Source organism: Rhipicephalus microplus, chromosome X (genome assembly GCF_043290135.1).
Source record: "Rhipicephalus microplus isolate Deutch F79 chromosome X, USDA_Rmic, whole genome shotgun sequence".
Lineage (NCBI taxonomy): Eukaryota > Metazoa > Arthropoda > Arachnida > Ixodida > Ixodidae > Rhipicephalus > Rhipicephalus microplus.
Window position 1 is genome coordinate 360,338,309 of NC_134710.1, and position 18,983 is coordinate 360,357,291.

Below are 18,983 nucleotides of genomic sequence, written 5' to 3' on the forward strand. Positions count from 1 at the left end.
AATAAACGTGGTGAATCAAGGAATGTGAGGGAATACAACGTATTATCGAATGAATTTACAATGACCGGTAGTCATCAAAGGATACAGGACCCCAAGATCTTTAAAAAAAATATACGCAATACCACACTGGAACTCATTCTTCATTCTTTTTCTTCAGTCATTTCAATCAACCCAATTTGTTTATGCTAACAAGATTGCTCCACCTTGCCACAGTGTATCCTAAACGTATTTCGTTTTTGAAGCACGTACGTGAGGACATATATGCACGCCAGGCGTGTGCAGTCGTGACTGACTTCGTGATCTTTTCATTTCAAGCTCCGACAAACGCGTTGCTACTCATTAAATTTGTCGATTTAGAGTCTATAGGGTGACACTGCAGTGAGAGAAAAGTAACGGGAAAAGTAAACGCGGAAACCACTGGTGCGTGCCTGGGACTGCGGGAAACTTCATATCATTTTTTGTGATCTTACTGTAGCTTTGTTTTGTTTTTGTCTAATTTAGAGTTGATGCGGTCTCATTGTTAGGTTGATTGATCTGAGAAAGGAATAATATAGTTGTGAAGTTTTTAATTCATGTAAACTTAAGTCCTGTAAACTGGAAGCCCGCAGAGACTCCTCCTCGGCACACACAGAAAAACAATACGTGTCATGGCGCGTGAGGAAAGCGAGAACAGGAATATTTGGATTGCACAGTGATGGTGCGCTCGTGGACCGAGAAAAGAAAGCTCGAAAAGAAGAGTCGGCCTCGGCCTACATGAAAGCAAAGTGGTCAAGGATACACACGTGAGGAAAGGCTCATTTAATTATACTACGTTCATAAAATCCAAATTGAAGATCTCGCTACACGAGACATCTCTCTAGCAGTGCTGTTGGTTGTCTGTGAACTTTGTCTGAGCTTCAGTGTGTCATATCTGTGACTGTGTTAATAAATGCAAAGCATTTTTTGCTTACTACATCTATCTATCTATCTATCTATCTATCTATCTATCTATCTATCTATCTATCTATCTATCTATCTATCTATCTATCTATCTATCTATCTATCTATCTATCTATCTATCTATCTATCTATCTGGGTCTTGGTGCTCTCGTGATAGATATGTAGAGTTTCATGTCCCAAAACCACCATATGAATATGAGAGACGCCCTAGTGGAGGGCTTCGAAAATTTCGACCAGCTGGGCTTCTTCAACGTGCACCCAAGCACACGGGCCTACAGCATTTTCGCTCCTTTGAAAACACAGGCGTCGCACCCGGGATTCGATCCCGCGACCTCTCGTAATCACACACTTTACCTTGGGGTAGACGGAAATTAGTATGAGAGCGTAAGATCGTCTGACGAATATGACGAATATGAATAATGTTAAAATCTTTTTGAACTTGCTGTGCACCTACTACGTGGCCTTAAAAGAATATAGGCGCAGTGACGTTTGTGCATTTTGTAGAGGGTGCCTGTCTTTAAACTATGAAGCCATTGTGATACTCACATGTGCGTTCGCCCTATGGCAACGTACGCTTGTATTTTGCATCATTACTGCAATATTTCGTGTTGTATTGTGAATCACGTAAACAGGACGCGTGTGTGTGTAAAGAATGAAAGCTGCTTTCACTGCATTTGCAAGCAGAGGAAGTTTTTTTTAGCTGTATTCACGAGCAGACGTGTGTTTTTGTGGTAAAACACCCATTTGCCACTCAAACGATTTGAGTTTGATCTCTACTCAGTCACAGAATTGTTTCTTATTTATTTTATTTTTATCAATCCAGGTTTTTTTTCGCACATAAATTAATAAATTTTCGATGAAAACAACAACGCCGACACCGACACTGATGCCGATGCCACAATTTCTGCGAAACTAGCTCTTTATTACTATCGCGTTAAAAAGTCAAAAGCAAACAAGGACATCAAACTGTTCACGTTCGTGTTGCAGTTTTAATGAGCACGTGGAGATAGACGAACAGACGCGTTATTCGCGAAGTTTCTTTATTTACTGTAAACACCTGGTAAACACTGCCTGCTTTTTATTTTAGCGGTGAATAATTGCACAAATTTTTTTGTTTGTTTCCTCATCAAGCTGACTATTTTGCTCAGCATGCCGATTTTTAAAACGCTCTCTAGCACGGCATCATAACATCACCATATTATAGTGCATACAATTAGCCACTATAACTGCTGGTCATAAACTGTGTTATGTAAGTATACTTAATAAAAAAAGTATACAAACACCCAACAAGGCAAAATTTTGCTCACTTTAACTTGTTTCATTAAATGTTCTCAAAAGAGCCAAACGTGTTGTATAAAAAATGTTCAAAAACTTGATGTTGGAATTTATGCGATTTTTAAAAAAAGCTCCAAGTACCCAGCCTTATTATATTCCAACAAAATTATATGTTTATAATAAAAAAATGATATATTAAATGGGAGGGCTACATTGCTTTTCTTTCTAATTATTTTCGCTTTTGTTTCTGAAGCACACTGCTGCGAAAAAGGTTCTCAAGAGCCGCCGACGGTTTGGATGCTCTTTGGAGAAAAAAACACCGCGTAAAGTTGCTCCTTGCTTGTTATACGAACCGACACAAAGGGATTATATACTGAACGTAACATATGCCGTTCATTCATTATTTCACACTTTTATTCTAACAAGCACACGAAGCAATTATGAGAACAAGATTGCTCTTCAATGAGTAGGGGCTAACACGAACGTCTTTTGTTTTGTGCGTTTTGTTTTCAGTAATGTATATTGAATGCTTGCTTTGAAGAGAAAAACAAAAGGGAGTTACCTTCGTTTGCGAAAGTTATCAAAATATGAAGTTCTTTGTCGTCAGTACCGAAAGTAACAGCTCGAATGTTGATGACAGAGATTCAATGAGCTTCGTATATAAGTGTCACATTTAGTTACCGTTCTCGTACCTTTGATGTTATACACCTCTGTCACATAATGCACTAAAAGTGCTGATGCAGTTACTCAAAAGCTCACAGGTGGCCATATGCCATCGCCAGACATGACCCCAAGGCATAATCTATACCCCTTATTTTTCCGAGCCTTTTTTTTCTTGGATTCTTAGAAGGAATACAAAACTACTATTTCTATCTGTGTGTGTTGTTTTATTGTGTTTGCCCGTGTGTTTGTGTGTGTGTGTGTGCATGTATGTCTACGAGCGTGCGTGCGTGTGTGCGCATGGACGCACGAACGCACATAGCTGCTAATATGGGTTCAAGAAAGAAAGTACTTCTCAACTTCTGGAAGTTTCTTCTTTCAAGACACACTTTCTCATGCAGCAAAATAATTCTTTGGGCTAGAATGTATATATTTCGGCGTTACCTTTCTTTCTTCGGAAATGTGTCAGTTTTCGCAGAGCGGTGAATTCGTGTTACACTTAGGCATTTTTTTGCCTTACCATCTACCATTTTCTGCAATGCTGTGGAAGGTCCTGTCTTCTTGTCACTGACAAACAAAACTTGCTAATGAAATATCACAATGGTAAAGATGATGTGATGGGTTAAAAACTTTATATTGTCGTTACCGACGCCTTCAGTGTTCATGGCATTGTGCCTATTGCACACATGACGGAAAAAAATATCGCATAGACGATGTTTACAGCATTATGGGCGACTTTTCTTGTACATGCTTCATATGACTTTACGGGACTCTTTCGCGACCTCTAAATTATACGCAGTCATAAAGGAGACAAAGAAAAGCTAAGTGGTGGCACAGCGCTGCGAGGAATCAATGTCCCTTTATGCGCAGCCAGAGGCGCAGCGCAATAAACCCATGAGGCACGACATGCTGTTGTCGCAGAACAATAAACTTAACTTCTCTAGGTTCAAAATAGGTTTAAAAAAATCAAGGACCATTCGTGAAACTGATCAATGTAAGATATCGCCAGAACAAAAGTTTTCTATGTTCCAGCATACATTATTTGATGGTTATAGGAGTTTCCGAAGAAAAACACTGTCAGCATTGAAAAGAGAACCCCACGTTAGGCTTTTTCAGTACGCCGCAGAGGCATTAGCATTTTGTTTTGTTTTATGGCGTAGAAGATTTTACTGGCATCGCGACACCAGTTGTTCAGACATATACGAATTCTCAAGCACACAATCCTGAGCGGAGAAAGTAACTGAAAGTGTATACGGCTACGCGAAATTCATTTTTACATGCTGGAAGATAGTGCATTCAAGGATCAAGAAAAGAGAAATAGCTGCCAACGAGAGGAAAATGGTTAAAAGAACCATTGCGTCAAGACCAAAAACATTCACTACTAAAATGAGTTATAATCAAGCAATCAATTCTTACTTTATCTGGCCGACTTTCCGAGAGACAAAAAGACAGAAAAACGAAACACGAAAGAAGGAGGCTAACACGTGTAACACGTTATTATGACATCCTACGGGAGTGACATACGTGGAGTTTGGTAACTAAAATGAGAAGAAACGACAGTGATTCATCACCGGCTAATCTCATGCAGCGAAAGCGCCCCTCATAGTGTGTTTAACGCGCGATATGTAAAAGCATTACGGTAGAATTGATACATTATTGTATAACCGAATGGATTACCTCACTTTCGTTATAAAGACGATTGGATTACATATACTTCTAAAACTATCGATGGTGTAAGTTCTTTCGCACAAAGAAAGCCAAGTTTTTTCTTGAAACAATTCCCCTTGCAGGACGGAAAATGATCGTGTTTCACAGGCAAATACCTGATAAAGAAAGCAGACAAAATTATACAGATGATACAAGCAAATACTGTATTATATATAAAGCATTCATGAGCTCAGAACGCTTGAAAAACCGAGCGAGATGTGCTAGAGAAGATGCTCACTTCTTTGTTTGTTTAACCTTGTTGCACTGTTGGCAATTTGAGTTCTTTTTCTGTGGTGAATGGCTCCAGAATGGTAATAGAAGGGACAGATAAACCGAGGATTGCATGAAGGACGTGTCTCCGCTGTTGAAATTCAGAAAAGGCGTCGACTCACAAATTGCCGACACGACTGTACAAAAGCAGGTCACCTTTCACTTCGCACTCATGAAAGTCAATAGGACGGCAGACATTTCATCCTCGTGCATTCGCAATGACACAAAAGTGAGGGGACCCTAAAGTTTCGCTCGTACGAGTTGAACGCGACAGCGATTGGTTGGTTGGTCGTTCCCAGAGTCCTGGCACAACACACTACGGGGGACCGTTAATGAAACAAACGGTACCTCATCTTTGAAATTTAATTGTCTTACCAGACGAGATTTTTAGATAGAGATGTTTTAACAAAGAACATATTTGTGAACCACGAATCAGATATAGAATAAATAGAATTAGTAAAAAAGAAATCCCAACAAGCTAATATGATCCAAAATAAAGGGAATTTACACCTGAGCTTAACATTCTATTCGTTTTGTTTCCTTTAGAAAATCGCACACGGCCTCGCAAATGTTTCTGTGCTGAATTAATTTTCAGTTACTGCAAAGAAAGGAGCCACCGGAAACGATAAATTTAAAGCCAACCTACGAAGCTGTTCTTCTAGCAGTCTATTTATTTGTAAATAACCTGTATGTTAGGAAGGAAATGATGCGGATATTCACTCTCGTTGCAGTGGAGGCCTAATGGAGACTTTGCCAGACCAGACCTGTGTAGATCAAATTCAGTGGGAGGACTCGGCACGGTACTCTCGTAATTGATATCTCCGCCATTATAGAGGAGCACCCAGGTGTACTTAAGATGATTTTCCCAGGCGTACTTAAGATGAGAAAACTCATATCAATCGCGATAGCAATGTTCTGTTCCTGGTACTTAATACATAGTGCATCAAACCTTTTCGAACCTGTTATGCACCCACTACGTGGCCTTAAGGAAACAAGCACAGAAGCGTGGGTGCCATTTGTAATTAATTACCAGCTCTAAACTACGAAGTCGTTATAATAATCACATTTTCTATAGGCCGGCACGTGCGAATCGAAAGTATCAGCCATCCACGCCTTCCACGCCTCCAAGGTTGCCCTTGCGAAACTTGCTGGGGTTTTCTTGACTGAAGATTGAGCGGTTTTAACTTAGCAGTCTTAATGTACGAATCTCTAGTTTATCTCTTTCTAAGTGTAACCCCATCTCTAGTGCTCATGTCGACTACTTCTCCTGGTCAGGCGCGATCCGCCTGGTCAGCGTTCCTGTCGTCTAATGAATCGCCACTAGACTCCTTTTTCCGCAGGGGTATTGACAGCATTTCCGTGGCACTGGTTCCTACGTATGGAGGCTTCATCAGACTTACGAACCCTCAGGTTGTCCAAAAATAACTTAAAGCCACTTAAAACCGTTTCCAGACCATCACAGATGTGCGCCCATTCGGGCGAGGAGGTATTGTGTGTAGGTCGCCGGATAAGACCTGCGTGCAGGATCTTCTCGAATGCACCTTGTTTGCCGCTACCCCGCGGTGAGTGCGGCCCCGCCGCGGTGGTCTAGTAACTAAGGTACTCGGCTGCTGACCCGCAGATCGCGGGAGTGAATCCCGACTGCGGCGGCTGCATTTCCGATGGAGGAAGAAATGTTGTAGGCCCGTGTGCTCATATTTGGGTACACGTTAAAGAACCCCAGGTGGTCGAAATTTCCGGAGCCCTACACTATGACATCTCTCATAATCATATGGTGGTTTTGGGACATTAAATCCCACATATCAATCAATCAACCCCAGTGAGTGCTTCCATTACGCCTCGCCTTGCATGTGCCAAGGGCCTTTTACGGGGAGTCGACTCCAAGCTGACTCCAGCTGAGACCCTAGACACGCTCTCTGGAGTGGGCGTACTTTCGATTTACCGATCTAATCACCTAGTCGACAAAGAGAGGGTACCAACCAAATCTGTCATCGCGACGTTTGTGGGTACAAAATGCCCGTCAAACATAAAATTATGGCCATTGATCTTTCGAGTAGAGTGCCTCGCTTCTCGTCCAATTCAGTGCAAAGACTGCTGAAGATTCGGCCACAGTGCGGGAGGATGTAAATATAACGTTCGTTATTATAGCACCTGCGGAGAGAGCCATTCTTCAAGCAAGTGTACTGCAACAGCGGGAAAGTGTTGTCTCTGTGGGGGCAGTCACTGCGGCGACAACTCTGACTGTCCCGCTCGTTCCCAGGAGGTTCAAGTTCAAGAACTTATTGACCACCGCCGCTGTTCTTGAAGGGAAACCATGGACATAGTTAAAGAAAGGGCTTTTGGTTACTCTGGCATTACAGTGCGCTGCACTTCCAGTATGGATTCAAATCTATCGCAGGCTATTGAAACTGCTGGGGAAAAGGCAGTATGGCAATGAATAAACTCATATCTAACCTTTCCAACTGTTTGGTGCAAATTCTTTCAAGTCATATTGGGCAAAGAGTTCAGACTAGTACAGAATCTGCAGTATCGGACATTACTAGCGATGCCTCTAAGCTATGCAATGTAGAATTGGACGAATTTTCTGCATCTGCACACAAGGCTAAGCAGTCAGGAACACAGGTGCACTTGGACCGACACACGCCTCAGCCGAGCACAAGTGCTATAACAGATATGGAACTCGACATGCGAACTAATAAACGTACCAGAGCCCCCATCTCCACCAATCTCAACTCCAAAACTGAACGGAATGAGTCACCTATTTCGCGTCACCTATGCCGCGCCCTTGCCAACAAGGGCGCGGCATGCATGTGCCTCTGCGGTGCGCCCAACACCATAGGTAGGTTGAGAGTACTACAGTGGAACTGCCATTCTATATTCTCAGCCTCAACCGACTTACATTACTTTTGCAATCATCTTATTTTTGATATTATAATTTTTCAAGGAACTTGTCTTACACCAGATAAAAATTTCCATCTTGCAGCTTTTCATTCTTTTCGATTCGATCGCCCATCACGTGGTGGTGGTTTGATGATCCTTCTATCAAGTAAATTATTCCATAGGGCAAAAATTTCTTTCAGAATGTTAGACTCGGATTGTGATATATCAGCATCAGACATCGACGACGCTGCTACGTAGCCTCCGCAGTCCCCCCTAAGGAAGGAACCAAGTCGGTTCCGAAACGACGGGTTTCTTCAAAAACTCTTGGTTGGCGTTTAAATCATCTCCCAGTTTCATACCCAACCAGAGAGACTTTTGTCGAATGTTTACTTTCAAGCATCAGACATGTGTCTCCCCGGATACCACCCTTTTTCAATTATAAATTGTTACTTCCCCTCCAGTGTGCAAAGTTCGCGTTATCTTGACAGTGTTTTGGTAGCATTTAGAGAGAAAATTGTACTCACAGGAGACTTTAATTCACATAGTTTTTCTTGGGGCTTAAGGACATATTTTTGTGGTAGGCGACTGTGGTAATGGACTATTGATCACAACCTCTCGTGTCTGAATAAAAGCCATGTAACATTTGTCCGAGGTCAGACTTGCTCAGTATTAGATTTAATGTTTTCCTCCAATGTAATCAAGGTTTTGTCATGGGCTGTTCTGACAGCTAACAGCGACAATCTAACATCGACAATCTTCCTGTAGTTTTTTTTTGTTACTTTTCTAACAATAACTTTAGATCAGCCAAAACGCACGTGCACCAACCATAGCAAATTTCAAGCCTGCCTCCGTTCTGCCATTTCTAATCTTGGAAATACCAGCACTAAGGAGATTGCATCTACAATTAGTTCAGTGCTGGAGGGATCTAGAAAAAACTCCGAATTTTCTATTCCATCAAATAAACGATCCTTCTCTCATTGCTGGAGCGATGAATGTACGCGCGATTATAGAAGACGAAAAGCCGCTTGGAAAAAACTTCTTCGTAATCAAAGCCCAACAAATTGGAAGGACTATCCATTCCTTGCTGGCGTATTTAACCGTACAGTGAACCGCGCGAAATAATAATAAGACAGTAGACATTTGGATAATCTTTCTAAATAAAAAAGTAAGCGTGCTTTGTTCGCTTATCTCCGGACTAGAAAAGTACTGCCAAAACATTTAACTTTGCCATCATGTGTCTTGATGCCGCAGGAAATGAAGACATAGCGCAAGGTTTATAACGCCGCTTCACTGCTAATCTTTCGGCTATTCAGCCTATGCTGGTAAACTTGCACGAATTTCCAGAAGTTTCTTTAGTAGAATTGAGTCGGACAATATTACGCTTACCGAGGGCAGCTTCCGGATAAGATGGAATTACGAACTCTATGTTAAAATGTTTACTCCAGGAATCACCTAATCTTTTGCTAGAACTAGTGAATTATTCGTTAGGAAACGCATGGATACCTCTAGAATGGAAACTTGCCAAAATTATATTGTTGCTCAAAAATGAAAATGAAGCATACATGTTCAATAAGGCCAATTGCACTGACATCAAATTAAATGAAATCGGTTGAGAGAATCATCACTATACGATTTATTGAACTTATTACCGTGAGGGCAATTCTAAGCCCCTGTCGAATTGGGTTCAAGGCTCGTTGTTCAATTTAAGATGTCCACGTTGATTTAGAAAGTCGGCTTCAATTAGCTCAGCCACATAAGAAATATGCAGCTTTAGTTAACTTAGACATCGCTAAAGCTTATGATACCGTGGAGCACTGTATTTTGATAGATCGATTAGAATACCTTGATTTTCCATCATAAGTAGTAGCGTGGGTTCACAATTTTCTTGCAGACAGGAAATTTTATTCTTTTAAGGATGGATTTTCGTCTTCTACTCATACACGAACGAGGGGAGTACCGCAAGGCTCAGTGCTTTCTCCGGTGCTATTTTAATTTACTAATGAGCCGCAATCCATGTAAACAGGACATAACAACTTATGTTTATGCAGACGATATCGTACTTTTTTAAATGGCAGACAACACTCAGACCTCTTATGAACGACTGCAGACTTACCTTAATATATTGGAAAGCTATCTCGATGCCAACAGCTTTCTACTTAATCCGAGTAACTGTGCTCTCCTTGTTTTCGTGCTGCAATACCCCGTACACAACTCTCTGTCTTACCATCATGAGGATATACCACATGTGGAATCTGTTAAATACCTTGGAGTAATTTATCACACATAGCTTAACTGGCGACATCGTATTGAATATATCACCGGAAAAGGTGTGAGGGTCATTGGCTTATTACGTAGGCTAAGCAACTACAGCATAGGTATGAGCAGAGACACACTGCTGATGATATATCGCATGTACGTTCGTATTATTTTAGAATTTGGTTATGCGCTTTTCTCTGGTGTTTCAGCTTACAAGTTGTGACCCCTAGTTGTTCCGGAAAGAGAAGCTTTGCGCTTATACCTTGGCCTGCATAAAACACTTGCTAACAATGTGTTGTATCTCGAATCGAGGATCCCTCCTCTTTCCTGTAGGATTCGACTTCTGACTGTTCAGACATTCATAAGAATTTATGAATCACAATTACGACATTCAGAAACAGCCTTTATTTTCACCCCGGAATCATTTTTCGGTGCTAGATGGCCGCGATTTCACACCCCACAAAATATATTTGTACGAAATTTACTGGAGCCTCTAAACGTACGAATATGTGACACCATGCCGAGTCACGATAATTCATTGCCTGCGGAAATTCAATTCGACAATATTTTTCCTGATAACGCCAAATTACTGCCTCATAATATTTTGGCTGGTTTAATACAAGATCACATGCGCAGTATTACAACAAACGTTATTAATTTGCTACAGACGCAATGCAATGTGGCGAAAAGTAAGGGGTTGGTATTTTCAGCCCGATATTATATTGGATTTTTTCCCTTCGACTACCCGATTTTATACCTGTTTTTGTGGCTGAATTTCTATCAGTAGTGCTCGCCTTACGCAAGTTAAATGCAGCAATTACATCAGCCGTCACAATAATTGATCCCTATCTCTCTGTGCGGCAGTTTCTGTTGTTGCTGATAATCAAGTAACAAAAGCGTTCTGTGCACTAGTGCCTGCGCATTTCAGAAAAGTACGATTAGTTTGGGTGCCTGGACATAACGGCTTATCTCTAAACAAAATAGCTGATTCCTTTGCTAAGTCGTCAATTAGCGAACCAATTCTACCGCTCTGTCCATCATCCGCTTATGTGACTGCTGCTCGATTCAGCAGGCGTGCGCTTATGGAAGTCTTTAGAGGTACAGCACTAACAAACTCAACCGAATATTGCCATTTATTATATCCCTGGCGAAGGGACTTTTGCCGCCCTCGTAAACCAGAAGTATACCGATCACAAGGCTGCGTTGCCGGGTACCGAATCTAGATTTCTCTAAACACAGGTCTGCTCAGGCACCTTCGCCACTGTGTGCGTTCGGTGATCAACTTGAAACAATAGCTCATTTCTTTTTGACCTGCAGGTGGTTTAGCACATTAGAAAAACTTTTTTAGAAATACCTTTACGTGCTGTTGGTATGGACTTATCTGTGCCTGTCACTCTGTCTTTTGGAGCTTCAATTTCAGGGTTCTCTAATGCGACAGTATGCGCGGCCGTCCGGGACTATATTGATGAAACTTATAGGTTGCCTAATTAATCTTTTTTCATTATCCTAACGTGTCTTGAAAATTATATACGTATAAAAATCAGATTATTGCTCTATTTTAAGAATAAATTCGTTTCTGTGTTTATATACTTGTATGCGTTGGATCAAGCACCACACTTTCTTAGGTTATTGGCAATCTTTCTATTATCTCTCCATTATTCTAAATCTGAAAATTAATTTTTAAAACAACTTGATTCTTGGTCAATAACCCATAGTGGGGTATGCGCCACGGTCAATAGGTGAAGAACAACAAGAACAAAAACACATTTTCTGACGCTCGATCGCAACGGGCGCTTGTAGCACGCAATAATACTGTAATATTTCATGTTGTATTGCGAATCATGTATCCGGGACGCGTGTGTTTGTAAAGCATGTATCGCTTCCACTGCATTTCCAAACCGATAAATTTATTTTCATTCTATTCACAAGCAGACGCGCAGCCATGTGGTAGGGCATTCACTTGATATGTTTATGTACTTTGCTCATGCTTTGAAATTTTTTTCACTTCCACTCTTTATGTACCCCTGTCTGACTACATCTGTAATACAGGTGACTATTCTGACTCAACACAATATACATCGAAGCCATTCTATGATCAGTATTGCTTGTTTTTTTTTTCAGGCACTGAACATACGCGAATGGGCGAAATATATGCCGTGGTAAGATTAGAAAATAAGGGCGATGAAAAGGCTTCTACATTGCACTGTGCACAGTTTCAGGCCTCAAGTGGAATAACATTTAAGCACCAAAAATCTCTCAAATAAAAATATTCTACTTCAAAATGATCACACTTTATTTAAAACTAATCAAATAGGCAAGTTTCAAAAGTTGTCCTGCAAACGTACGTTAGAGAGCCATGAAATCACAAACGTCACTTTTCTACTGAGCCTGACCTCAGCCTTGAGGTGAAATAAAATTCCATTTAATTTAGTTTAAGAAGGAGAAGGCATACAAATCCTCTATGCATGACATTTATCTTTCAAGTTGAACTGCTCAGCCTCTAATGTATTATAGATTTAGGAGCGATTTCATAAGGAATCTACGTGAACGCCGAATGGCTCGTCTCTATCATGTTGATCTTACCGGCTCGCCAGTTCTGTCGCGCACGAATGCTTTGAATATTTCTCCCGCACCCATTACAAACGCCTGAAGTTACCACACATGACTGTGCCAGACTCTGCGCTTTTGATGACGCCTTCATTTATTTACTCGCTCGATGGCAGCAGCAAGCTCTTTACAGACTTGAGGTCTCTCGAGTGGTGATATACGCAACAGCCTTTAAGACATTGTCAAAGTTTCAATACGCAGCAACAAACACAATGAACAGTGCTTGTGGTTACGAATGGTATTTAGGAGAGATTGGTCCAGCTTTTGTTTCATGGCTGATTGTGACTAGCTGATGCATGGAATAATTGCATGAATTAGCCAAGGCATGGTAACAGTTTCTCCTCTCGTGCAGTGGTAAAATCAAGAAAAAAAAACGCACTTGACAGACCCCAATTACACCTCAATCATTTCAAATTGAGCGAATCTTCTTTTATTCAACTGAATAAACGCCGCCTAGGGCTTAATAGGGAAGAGAGGCAGAAAGAACGCACAAGAATGGCAGCGAGGTTAGTCATGTTGAACTTGTATTGCTACGCTACAAAGGCGGAGGAAGAAAACCAGGAAAAAAAGTAGAAAAAGATAAAAGGCGGAAATTTCAACGAGTTCAGCACAACTGCTATGTCACCATGAAGAAAAGTTAAAAAAATTGAGAGAGAGAGAGAGAGAGAGAGAGAGAGAGACGAAAAGAGGAGGAGAAAACGCGCAACGTCTAAGACCAGCAATTAACCACAGTATACCACCTCACTATCTATCTACAGCTGCTCGTGCAAGTCTTGTCCGTAAAAACTCAGGGGCCACAAAAATAAGGTAACGGGTCAAGTGATGGTTCAGTCACATAGTGCAATCCGTGAATCCCATTAACCAACAAGTAGTAGTCCATTTCTCCCAGTCCCTGGACATAGTCATGCAAAGAAGGTAGTTACTCAAACAATGCTGTGCTCAAGTTGTACAGTCATTGGTAAGTTTTGTAGAAACTCGTGATCAAATGCAAGTCCCTTATTGCTATGGAGTCGTAAAGCTTCAGTTGCCCATTCTAAATATTCACACAGCCATATCATATCACAGTCATTATATCAAGCTAAGATATTATAAACTACGGCAGCCAGACAAACGACCTACAAATATCATTTCCACGTCAGACTTTTCCATCCATCAGAAACGAGAGAGGACCTCAGCAAAACCCTGCGTTTTCAGAGCACCTATGTTTTGTCTCAATACAAGCGTTTTCTTTCCCCGCAGGAACATCATCGATTTGCTGCCATCCGAAGCAGTTTGCCTGCGAATGCCCTGAAAGAGCCTGCGCACATTCAATCTATCCAGTCTGCCAAACTGGACCGACGACGATTGGTTGGGCAAAGGTCCTCTTCGCAAGCTCTGCTACCTCGCCTTTGAAAGCTGTAATGTAAGTTTCAACTGCCTTGGCTCTCATTATCCGTGCTCCAGGAGAGACAGAATTTGTTGACAGCCACAGTTAGCACACTATGCGCACTCTTAATACAGCGAATAGCTGAAGAACTGTATGAAGCTTCATTGTGACAATAAAATCGTGCAATGGCTTCGGGTACATTTACTGGAGAATTCCAATTCAGCAGCCACTGTTTGCCTATTACTGTGAGGTGATTCTGGGCAGTGTGTTGGTTATTCATATACCATCGCAGATAAGCGGTTGTGGCGATGTGCTGTTGCATGTATGCTCATAGACGGAGGCCTGTTGGAATGAACCCAGACTGGACCAAAAGAAATGAGTACGTTCGACTCTACCACAAATTGATTGCAAGTAAAATAGAAAAGGAAACTTCTTAAAATTATCCAAATGCGTTGTCACATTGACTCACCATAAGATTGCAATTTTATGTCTCAGAAACCACCGTAGTTTTTTGTTGCCATTTTTTTTTCACGTAAAACTTCATCATACTTTTCTAAGGGCATCATAAAGTGGTCCTATAATTTTTGGCGACAAATGAGAGCCTTAAAATTAACGATCTTTTAACGAGCAGTGATATGAACGAGTGAGCTTGTCATCGAGTGAATTTACTGCATGACTTGCACTACTGAGCCATGAGTCATCTCTACTTCAAAAATTGAAGCAAAACTGATTGGCTTTCCTCAAGAAGAAACGCCTATCTGTTTGTGCACTAGGCATAAATTCTTTTTTTTATGGGGACGAGAAGACCCTTGTGGGAGAATACTGTCAGAGGTAATGAGCCGTGTATTACGTTGCAGGTGTTATGTTGAAGAAACCGGTGTGGAAAAAAAAATATGCAATGAGCAGATAGCTCTGAGGAAGCGCAGTTCATCTGTTACATTGAAATGCACGTTATTCTGCAATGTTACTTGTATTTTATATTGCAATGAATACGGATAAAGATGATGCACTTTTGATGAAAAAATTGAATGCTATAACCTACACCAATGACGCCAGCGTAAAGCTGCTAATAGCAGCCTCGCGCACTTCGCAGTATCTTTTTTAGCGGACAACTGCCACGTGAAGGTAAAAAACTGAATAGTCGCTATAAATTATCGGCCCACTACACACATGACATGGCTGTGCACAGTAGATAACAGTGTTTAATTTTACTGACCATAGAAGTTTTTTTTTTCACGATGGCTTTTACGGTGATGACTGAGTGATCCACGTATCGTTCGTGGTTTCGACGCATCCTGTCGACATAAGCCTTTGTACTATTGAAGAATAGATCTCGCACACTTAATTCAGAGCTTTACGTTTTCTTTTGTTGTGTATACTCTGAACCAAATGAATATCGATTACTTAAGAGTTAAAGTAATGTTTGCGTGTATAAATATTTATAGAGAAAAAAAAGTGTGGCAGAGATTCCAGTCACAGCAGCATGCCCGATTTTCCTTCGTTGCCTCAGAGACCAGAGTTATCGTTGACGCACATAATGCACGTATCAATACTGTGGTTTAAAAGCGGAGAAGCCTGCTAGTTTATAATCAAACTGTGAATAGTTATCTCTTATAGTTATAAAGATTGAGTCCTCTTAGTAGCCTGTGTGCGAAGATTTACAGAGTACAAAGCTCTTTACTATCACATCTTCTGTATCAATACATATGGTTGCACAAAACAATTGGAGTCTTTATGCATGCGACGCCTAAGTCGCATTATTTGTTAAAGAAGTCACAGCATATCCACGGAGTGAAAAGATGAATGGGCCGAAGCGCTAGAAGGTTCCGTCGCTAAAGCGTGAACCATCTGCGAATATCGCCCACTACATCATCAAAGACGTGACAAACACTGCATATGTTTATACAAGAAATTTTATTATTCGTAAGTGGTATAGCAATACGTCGCTTCCATTCCTTTTTCATTATAACAACTTTATGGTCGATGTAGTGGTGGATCGGTCATGGGGCGTAGTGGGATGTTTGCAAGGATGAAGTAGTGGGCAGTTGGCAAAAGTGGAACAATAGATGGTCACGTACATACATACAAATGATGGACAGACCCACGCCTTTATGAACTTCTACCCTAAAAAATAAGATACTCACATTATAGGCGTGCGCAAGTTTTATTATTTATTGGAGGCAAGTTTACTGCAGCGTCTTCTTTACTCCCCTCTCTTCACCCTCACTCACCTTATGCCCAAGCTCCTTTTGGCAGAGCATGAACAAAACAAGATCCAGATTAGTTTTAACCTTATCAAGCTTCCTTCTTTATACGGACTCATCACCTGAATGAAATAGAAAAAGAACAATGAGGATCTGCTTTCAACGTTACTACAGGCTTGGTTATGCTTTTTTATCAGCCCAGTGGCTTCAAGAAAAAAAAAATATTACGTTTCCCAAAACATAACATGCTTGCGCGCAATGACAAGTTACTCCGAAAGCATTGCAGCAAACTTGGATCAGATACATGACAAACCATTGTGTGCGTTGATTTCAGAAGTTCATGTCAGTAAAAGCAGGGAGACGTTCGAGGAGTCACGGCAACGATCTTCTAAACGATCAGTTTTTCCAACTAGGATCAGTCACTTCATTACCAACGAGGAAAAACAGATAGAGGTCCAACAAGTGGATGAGATGGCAGAGCAACTATACGCCGGAAGTCGCTAGAGAATTCGATTGGCTGCGCCAGTGTGACACGCTGCCAACTCATCAGAGACTGGCACAGTGCGGCGTATAGAGTAACATATACTTAAACGTCGTAGTTCCGAATGATTACTGCTCCAACTGGGGCAAAAGAGAAGCAATTCGCCATACGATGTTTGAATGCATGACAGTCAAAGGTGTTTGGCACGTCGTGTGCGTTTGTTCGGGCGATCAGTGCAAGAGAGGTGCATCTTGTCAACACTTATTTTCTGTCACGATGTTCGTATTGGGGCACAGGCGCTGTATCGCAAAATCATGCCAACGACCCAGACGAGCTGCATACCCATTGTTACAGGAAAATTAGAATGATCATGGTTAGGTACCTTATACCGAACAAATCGAAATGCAAGGTGAAGAAGTTCTAATCAGAATGTGGCATACATGATTTTTTGGGGCGGGGAGTTGGAATATTGTATTTCCCCTACTGCCGTTTTAGATGTTACCGACGAGGAAAAAAATGCTGCCTTTCTTCAAAATAATACGGGATTCTGTTCGAACTTAATTCTTTTTTGTTTTGCTTTTTTGCTGTGTTTAGATCGATGATCCGTGGTCTGTGCTTATATTGCAGTCCTGTATAAGTTACATTGAGACCACGCTCTCTTGTTCGTACGTCCCAGTGAAGTAATTTTGTTGCATGGTACAGCTGTACTCAATCGAACTGCTCTTACTAGCACGCAATACACTTCACTCTTTGAAAATGGAATATTTGCTTTTCATTACGAGTAAGATTATGTGCCTCAAGCTGAATCTTTGCTAGAATGTTTGCACAATCTTTAAAATCCTGTTCGGAAGCAAATACTCGTGAAATTCGCGACCGTGTACTTTAGTAGCGTAGCACCGTTGCTTCTGTTTTTATGTATGGAGGCCATGTCTTTTTGTTCTTTTTTTGCCCCACCTCTCAAGATCCTAACTGTGTAAAAATTTTCAAATTCCCTATGCGTAATCACTAATTTTCCGGCGGTCTGTTCCAATGTTCGTTGTTACTATAGCTGCCTGCACGGGCTCATTTGCGGGCTCTTCCTTATCGACAGGAACCGAGTCACGAAACCATGAAATCAAACTAAGGTGGTCATTTATGTCCTAGCGTTTTTGGTAATTACATTGAGCAGGAAAGCAGCAGAAGTGCGCATATTCATCACTCGTGCAAGTGACCTGCAAACATTTCAATGTTTGTTGATGGAAGCTAGGGATAAAAAAATAACGTAATATAGGAGGTCAATCAAATGCATATATATTGTTAACCAGAGATACGGTTGAGTACCTGTATTGACTGCATGGCAGTGAATGCAAGAATGATACAAATGTGATTGAAACAAGACTATTAAGGACACGCTAGTAAAAAAATCTTAAGTTGCAGTTCAATCTTTTGCAAGATAAGCCCATCAAAGCTGTTGGGCTCTTGAGTATGCAAGAACTTTTAAAACACCAAGATCTTTTTTTTTCTCCCGGAAACTTGTTTTGACTCTACACGTCTATGAGTCCACTTCGTCATTTGTGAAAAGATATGGGTGGTGTGTTAAGGCTAAGATGTACCGCTATGTGGACCCTTTCAAAATGAACTTCCTGAAAGTAGCCACTAGTAAGACTACATGCACGTCATGGCAAGTTTCTCAATACGTGACTGCTGTATTTGTGATACAAGTACATCATGTCGTTCCCATTCACACATATAAGAATGCGACGGAACGACTTAGTTGCCTCATGATGGCATCTTAATGCTTATATTGTGCCATAAATTATGCGTATGCCTTGTCATTTGTGTTATAAAGTACCAGTTATGTTTGTCATGTAGATGCAAGTGATGCAATGTGCATTTTTGTTTCGTCATCATAATATAACTTAGCCTATTCTGTGTTCAGTATAAGTACGCGAAAACAAAGTTTGTCACCGAGTTCAAGAATCATGTTACATTCATTATCTCGTTCTTTCAGTTTTACTGATGGCATATTTCGCCGTTTTTTCCGAGAACACAATGATGGTTGTATTCATCAAAGGTAGTAAAGCTCGGATAAGACAATTATTTTAGAAGCGACAAAGCAAGAAAGATAGTGGGGACCTCTGTGAGAGTCTTGTCGCAGTGAATGAGTTTAGGGCCGGATAAACCACTGCAGATCGCGAAGAGTTTTCTTTGGCAATTACTTGCAATTTAGTGCTTTATTGCAGGAAATATGAGGCAGTAGACCCCTGATAGTGATCGCAAGATAACAAAGTTGTTTTAGTGTGGTGAAGCTAATGTCTTCATTTCTCATACACTGCTCAACAATACAGTAACTGAAACA

General features: G+C 41.0%; 1 long non-coding RNA gene across 1 annotated transcript in view; it reads left to right on the plus strand.

Annotated features, from left to right (window-relative positions):
* The first annotated feature begins 13,838 nt into the window (after nucleotides 1-13,838).
* The window catches only part of LOC142777292 (uncharacterized), a 147,716-nt gene continuing 142,571 nt past the window's right edge, over nucleotides 13,839-18,983 (plus strand). The window contains exon 1 of the long non-coding RNA XR_012888013.1: nucleotides 13,839-13,996. This is a non-coding gene — a long non-coding RNA (uncharacterized LOC142777292). The remainder of the gene's footprint in view (nucleotides 13,997-18,983) is intronic.